Raw genomic sequence first — 8,303 nt, 5'->3', positions numbered from 1 at the left:
CAAGGACATGGTATATCTCTCCATCTGTTGGTATCATCTTTAATTTCTTTCATCAATGTCTTATAGTTTTCTGCATACAGGTCTTTTGTCTCCTTAGGGAGGTTTATTCCTAGGTATTTTATTCTTTTTTTCCTTAATTTCTCTTTCAGCTTTTTCATCATTAGTGTATAAGAACACAAGAGATTTCTGCACATTAATTTTGTATCTTGCTACTTTACCAAATTCATTGATTATCTCTAGCATTTTTCTGGCAGCATCTTAGGATTCTCTATATACAGTATCATGTCATCTGCAAACAGTGACAGCTTTACTTCTTCTTTTCTGATTTGGATTCCTTTTATTTCTTTTTCTTCTCTGATTGCCGTGGCTAAAACTTCCAAAGCTATGTTGAATAATAGTGGTGAGAGTGGACAACCTTGTCTTATTCCTGATCTTAGAGGAAATGGTTTCACTTTTTAACCCTTGAGAATGATGTTGGCTGTGGGTTTGTCATATATGTTCTTTATTATGTTGAGGTAAGTTTCCACTCTGCCTACTTCCTGGAGAGTATTTGTCATAAATGGGTGTTGAATTTTGTTGAAAGATTTTTCTGCATCTATTGATGGGTTTTCTCCTTCAATTTGTTAATATGGTTTATCACACTGATTGATTTGCGTATATTGAAGAATCCTTGTATTCCTGGGATAAACCCCACTTGATCATGGTGTATGATCCTTTTAATGTGCTTTTGGATTCTGTTTGCTAGTATTTTTTTGAGGATTTTTGCATCTATGTTCAACAGTGATATTGGCCTGTAGTTTTCTTTCTTTGTGACATCTTTGTATGGTTTTGGTATCAGGGTGATGGTGGCCTCACAGAATGAGTTTGGGAGTGTTCCTGCCTCTGCTATATTTTGGAAGAGTTTGAGAAGGATATGTGTTACCTCTTCTCTAAATGTTTGATAGAATTCGCCTGTGAAGCCATCTGGTCCTTGGCATTTGTTTGTTGGAAGTTTTTAATCACAGTCTCAATTTCAGTGCTGGTGATTGGTCTGTTTATATTTTCTATTTCTTCCTGGTTCAGTCTCGGAAGGTTTTGCTTTTCTAAGAATTTGTCCATTTCTTCCAGGTTGTCCATTTTATTGGCATAGAGTTGCTTGTTGTAATCTCTCGTGATCCTTTGTATTTCTGCAGTGTCAGTCGTTACTTCTCCTTTTTCATTTCGAATTCTATTAATTTGAGTCTTCTCCCTTTTTTTCTTGATGAGTCTGGCTAACGGTTTATTAATTTTGTTTATCTCTTCAAAGAACCAGCTTTTAGTTTTATTCATCTTTGCTACTGTTTCCCTCATTTCTTTTTCATTACTTTCTGATCTGATTTTTATGATTTCTTTCCTTCTGCTAACTTTTGGGTATTTATGTTCTTCTTTCTTTAATTGCTTTAGGTGTAAGGTTAGGTTGTTTATTTGAGATGTTTCCTGTTACTTTGGGTAGGATTGTATTGCTACAAACTTCTCTCTTAGAACCGCTTTTGCTGTATCCCATAGGTTTTGGGTCGTCGTGTTTTCATTGTCATTTGTTTCTAGGTATTATTTGATTTCCACTTTGATTTCTTCACTGATCTCTTGATTTTTAGTAGTATATTGTTTAGCCTCCATGCGTTCGTATTTTTTACAGGTTTTTCCTGTAATTGATATCTAGTCTCATAGTGATGTGGTTGGAAAAGATACTTGATATGATTTCAATTTTCTTAAATTTATGAAGTCCCTACTATGATTGTGTTACTGTCGGTTTCCCATTTTATGGCTGTTAGCATTTGCCTATGTATTGAGGTGCTCCTTAGTTGGGTGCATAAATATTTACAATTGTTATATCTTTTTCTTGGATTGATCCCTTGACCATTATGTAGTGTCCTTTACCTCTTGTAATAGTCTTTATTTTAAAGTTTATTTTTTCTGATATGAGAATTGCTACTCTAGCTTTCTTTTCATCTCCATTTGCATGGAATATTTTTTCCATCCCCTCACTTTCAGTCTGTATGTGTCCCTACGTCTGTCTCTCTAGACAGCACTTATGGGAATTCCCTTTTATATTATTTGTTGATTTTCCCTTGCTGCGCTGAATATTTTTTCTTTGTATTTAATTTTTGATAGCTTGATTAATATGTGTTTTTGCATGTTTTTCCTTGGATTTATTCTTTATGGGACTCTCTGTGCTTCCTGGACTTGAATATATCCTTTCCATATTAGGGAAGTTTTCAACTATAATCTTTTCTAAATATTTTCTCACTCCCTTTCTTTTTCTCTTCTTCTTCTGGGACCCATATAATTCGAATGTTGGTGCCTTTAATTTTGTCCCAGAGGTCTCTGAGACTGTCCTCAATTCTTTTCATTCTTTTTTCTTTATTTTGCTCTGTGGTAGTTATTTCCACTATTTTATTTTCCAGGTCACTTATCTCTTCTTCTGCCTCGGTTATTCTGCTGTTGATTCCTTCTGCAGAATTTTAAATTTCATTTATTGTGTTGTTCATCATTGTTTGTTTGCTCTTTAGTTCTTTCAGGTCTTTGTTAAACGTTTCTTGTATTTTTTCCATTCTATTTCCAAGATTTTGGATCATCTTTACTATCATTACTCTGAATTCTTTTTCAGGTAGCCTGCCTATTTCCTCTTCATTGGGTCTGGTAGGTTTTCACCTTGCTCCTTCATCTGCTGTGTGTTTCTCTGTCTTTTCATTTCCCTTTCTTTTTCTCTTCTTCTTCTGGGACCCATATAATTCGAATGTTGGTGCGTTAATGTTGTCCCAGATGTCTCTGAGGCTCTCCTCAACTCTTTTTGTTCTTTTTTCTTTATTCTGCTCTGCCATAGTTATTTCCACTATTTTATCTTCCTCGTCACTTATCCGTCCTTCTTCCTCAGTGATTCTGCTATTGATTCCTCCTAGAGAATTTTAAATTTCATTTATTGGGTTGTCCATCATTGTTTGTTTGCTGTTTAGTTTTGCTAGGTCCCTGTTAAACATTTCTTGTATTTTCTCCTTTCCATTTCCAAGACTTGGGATCATCTTTACTATCATTACTCTGAATTCTTTTTCAGGTAGACTGCCTATTTCCTCTTCATTTGTTTGGTCTGGTGGGGTTTTACCTTGATCCTTCATCTGCTGTGTGTTTTTGTGTCTTCTCATTTTGCTTCACTTACTGTGTTTGGGTCTCTTTTTCACAGGCTGCAGGTTTGTGTTTCTCGTTGTTTTTGGTGTCTGCCCCCAGTGGGTAAATTTGGTCCTACGGGTTAGGTAGGCTTCCTGGTGGAGGGATCTGGTGTGTGTGTTCTGGTGGATGAGGCTGGATCTTGTCTTTCTGGTGGGCAGGACTGCATCCGGTGGTGTGTTTTGGGGTTTCTGTGGCCTTATTGTGATTTTAGGCAGCCTCTCTGCTAATGGGTGTGGTTGTGTTCCTGTCTGGCTTTTTGTTTGGCATAGGGTGTCCAGCACTGTAGCTTGCTGGTCATTGAGTGGAGCTGGGTCTTAGTGTTGAGATGGCAATCTCTGGGAGAGCTTTCACTGTTTGATATTACATGCAGCTTGGAGGTCTCTGGTGGACCAGTGTCCTGAACTTGGTTCTCCCACCTCAGAGGCACAGGCCTGACACCCAGCTGTAGCACCAAGAACCTGTCAGCCACATGGCTGCTGGGTGACTATAGATTCCGCAAAAAGCACTGAATGAAAAGTTGAGAAGCAGAGCACAGTTTTCATTAGTCTGTGGAACTGCTTCCTTAGAGTGGAACCTGGAAGCTTTCTGAACCCCAACCTTTTGGTTTTTTAGGGAGGCTTCATTTCCAGCTCCACTCTCCTCCTTGGAGGTCAGGAGGATGGACAGCTGTAAGAAATTTAATAAGTAAAAATGACTGCTGTCCTCTTCCAACTTGGCAATATGTATACTTATTCCAGTGATACTGCTATAGCTCAAAGCACTTTGCTTTTCAAACTGCTTTCAGGCATGGTTGTGCAGAGACTCACACACACACACACATCTAACCCATTTCTTATAGTGCTAACTCCCTTTTGTCCAAAAGATTATTAGCCAGCTTGATTATCCAGGTTAGAACCAAGAATCAAGTCCAGCATAAATTCTAAAAGTCTAATCCATCCTCAAAAAATAAAAATCTACCACTATTTCAAGTGTTTTAGGATGATAATTCCAAAGAAAAACTCAAAAGTGTTTTCCAGTTTGAAAACTGATTTTGGATCATAGGTGTAAGCCTCCTACATTAAAGGAATGCTTATTTATATTCAGAGGTTCAGGCAAGTTTGTGAATTTTTTTTAATCAGTTACAAGGCCTACATGGTAAGAGTTGATATAGTCTATCATATCTTCATGAAAGAGAGGGATGGGGAATAACTTTAAGAATCTTTTCTATGATGGTTTAGGACCACTGCCAGGGGGTAAAATGAGATCTACTAAGATTTTTAAACGCAAGCATTTGTAAGCATAGTTAATTAGCATATATGGCTAGGTAGGCAATAAAAGGGAATGGGGAATTTCAGTGATCAGAGGAGATTTGTACGCATAGCTATTGTGTCACTCAGCTGAAGGGTGTATGCAATGAACTCTGCAAATCTGGTTCATTGCATTGTGTGTAAGGAAGAAACCAAGATGGTGAGATTTCTTCATGGTCATATCCTTAGTCACTATTGCCAACTTATAGAACATTTTTGATGAAGTTGGAGCACAAAATTTTAGCTTGTGTTAATTCAATCAGATGGCTCATTGTCAAATTTCAAAGAGATTCACTGCTCCACATACTTCCTTAGATCAAGAGCCCTTTGACCTCAAAGGCTTTGGAAATAAATACCTCTGGAGACCCACCATGTCAGCCCCTCCAGTAGCTCATTCCATTGGCCTCTGAGCATCCATACAACATATCAATACATTTACTACGCTAAACTACCCTAAGCTCAATGGAGAATCCTGGATTTGAAGCATTGCAGATCTATCTCACAATTTTAGAAGAGGTTGCACTAAAAAAAATACTTGTTGAACATGTCACTGTGAATCAGGCTTTAATTTTCTATGGAAAATTCCATGAGCATAGCTTAGGATGTGTCCAAATTTTCAAGCATCTGTCCTATCATTATTGCTCAGTTTCAAGAAAAATTCATTTTACTGGTGTCAGTGTCAGTCAAGACTTCTGTTCATGTGTCAGTCAGGACTCATTATTTTGCAAGTGAAAGAGGATGAGGGGAAAGCCTGGGAGAAAAGGATTCATTCTCCCTGAACCATCAAGTGCTTAACTGCCTTTGGACTGTTGCAAACCCACCCCATGCCAGTCACTGTGGCAAGGGAAGTGCCCTGTGCTTTACCCATTCAGGGTCCACCCCTGAAGCTAAGCTATGGGTGGTAACAATCCCTTGATGCGGATGAAAAGGAGATCAAGATGTAAATGAAAAGGCAACAACGAAGTGTTTCACTGATCAAGAAAATGTTTATCTCTTGTAATTTCTTCTTCCACATGGCTATCTTCTAAACAATGTTTAGGATACCTGGGTTTCTTGAAAGTATCTTTGCTTTCATGAAACTGCTGAGTTAAAAACTAAAGAGTCATCATCTGAGATTTCAGCATGGAATTAGGATGGAGATGCATGTTACATGAATATATAGTCCACCTCTTAAGAACTATTTAATATCAGCAGTCTCAGTTCACTAGGCAATAATCACCAGACCAACAAAAATGAACATTTTGACAAAAAAAGTTGATAAGCTTTTCTAGGCCTATTACTAAAATCTCACCTTCTTTTAGTTAACAGACTATATTTCACTAGTGTTTTCAGTACATATCTCTAGGACTAGGACACACATTCATCACATGGCTCACAATGAGAGCACTTCTCAATTTTAGGACATTCTCAGAATCTCTGACTACTCAGGGAGCTTCATGGAAGGTAGATATTTTCTATAGGAAAGATTCAGACTCAGTCTTAAAAAGACATGCCTGTGGTTAATGGTTCTATGATCTGCGTCATCTGGAAAAATTTGCTGAGGATATTTGTAGATTCTTCTTCCCCAAGATCCTGAGATCTAGCTGGGGTGGCGGGAAGATTTGACCATTCTGAGCCCAAATAAGAGTGGGAGAGAAAGGATCTGAAGAGTGGGGTCTCTTACTATAATTATTTTGATGGGAAGAATAAGTCTAGGCATCCCACCATTCAAAAGAGCCCATCCATATTCTTAGACTAAGATAATAAAAAACTGTGACTCTAAGGAATAAAGAGGTAGTGATGTCATAGATCTCATTCAGTAAAACCTTCTCTCTCTGTAGTCCCATTTACAAAATAAATTTGAAGGCATAGAGATTACTTTCTATGTGTCAGAAAACATAAGTTTCTTTCCAATAAGTTCTTCAAAAACTATCTTAGAGGGCTTCCCTGGTGGTGCAGTGGGTAAGAGTCCGCCTGCCGATGCAGGGGACGTGGGTTCGTGCCCCGGTCCGGGAGGATCCCACATGCCGCGGAGAGGCTGGGCCCGTGAGCCATGGCCTCTGAGCCTGCGCGTCCGGAGCCTGTGCTCCGCAAAGGGAGAGGCCACAACAGTGAGAGGCCGGCGTACCACAAAAAAAAAAAAAAATCTCTTAGTTTACTCTTGTACAGCTTATGCAGTAAGCTCATATTATAGACTCTCGGAAGATTAGAGGAATGAGACACTGCAATACTGTCATCAATTTCAAGCTAGCTGTTCCACTAAATAAACACATTCTAATAGGAAGAACTCACCTAATTCTGGTTGAATTGTGGGCCAAAATCCCGTTTACATGGTCAGGATGTTTGTCTAAGTCAGTATCTAAATCCTCAAGAATAAGACTTAACCATGTTTGGTTAAGTCTGAATATCAAAGGATCCAAATACCATTATGTAGCAATATAAATATGCAGTGACATCTTAAAACATCAAAGCCAAGCATTTGGAGATGATGTAAAAGAAGAATAAAAAAGGATTTTCAGGGCTTGATAATCTGCCGATTTTCTGTGTGTAGCGTTTTCCATAATTTGAATTTTCAAGGTTTCCTCATCAAGCAAATAATTTTATAATATATCAGAAAGTTATATATACATATGTGTTTATATACATATGTGTTTATATACATACATATACATATATACACACAAACATATGTATGTAGGTATAAATAAATCACCTTTCTAATAGTTACATAGAGAAGGAATTCCTTGATCAGTTTTCTTTAGGCTAAATTAAGGCTCCATTTCCTTAGTAGTTTTCAAAGACCAGCGTGTGCACTGGGGATATTAGGAAGAACACTGGCATAGCAGTCAGGATTTCAGGATTCTGGGTTCTGTTCCAGCTCTGCACTGTTCAGTCAGCTGTGGGACAGCCCCAAACTGCAATAACAAAGAGCCATCTCAGCCCCTTGGCTCCAGTGGGCTTGGCTAAGCCTCTGTTTATTCTGCTTCTAAGCCCAGCTTCTCCCTCTGCACAATCTTGCTTCCCTCACACTCTCACAGGTGTTGCTTCAGAACACACTCTCCAATACATTTTGTGTCTGCAAAATTCAATCTCAGAGAAAAACAAATACCGTATGCTAATGCACATATATGGAATCTAAAAAAACAGTAGACAAACCTAGTGGCAGGGCAGGAATAAAGACGCAGATGTAGAGAACGGATGTGAGAACACAAGGGGGGAAGGGGAAGCTGGGACGAAGTGAGAGAGTAGTATCGGTGTATATACACTACCAAATGTAAAATAGATAGCTAGTGGGAAGCTGCTGCATAGCACAGGGAGATCAGGTCGATGCTTTGTGACCACCTAGAGGGGGTGGGATAGGGAGGGGATATGGGGATATATGTATACATATAGCTGATTTACTTTGGTGTACAGCAGAAACTAACAGAACATTGTAAAGCAATTATACTCCAACAAAGATATATTTTTTTTAAAGGTGGAAAAAAAAAAAGAATCAGTTTCCTTGAAAACTCAACTAGAAGCACCGTCCAAAGCAGGTTGGTGGTCATCTAAAGAAGAATTGGATTCACAAGGATCCTCAATATAATTTCACTGACAGCATTATTTTTAAAAATACTGGCAGTATTCTTTATATATAAGTTCATTTAAAAGCCAAAGAGGAATCAGAAAATGTATCATATCCAGGATCTAGAAAGATCTCGGCACATAGTAAGTGCTCAGTAAATAACTGTAGAATAATTGAATCAATGCCGCTTTCACCAAATCAGTGGCTAAAGGATAAGCTGAGGTTAAAACCAGAGGACCTTGGCCAAAAGCTTTTAACTTCCCTCCAAGGGCTCCTCAATCCCTCCCTCC

This window comes from Physeter macrocephalus, chromosome 2, assembly GCF_002837175.3.
Source record: "Physeter macrocephalus isolate SW-GA chromosome 2, ASM283717v5, whole genome shotgun sequence".
In the NCBI taxonomy this organism is placed as follows: domain Eukaryota; kingdom Metazoa; phylum Chordata; class Mammalia; order Artiodactyla; family Physeteridae; genus Physeter; species Physeter macrocephalus.
This window is presented reverse-complemented; position numbering follows the sequence as displayed.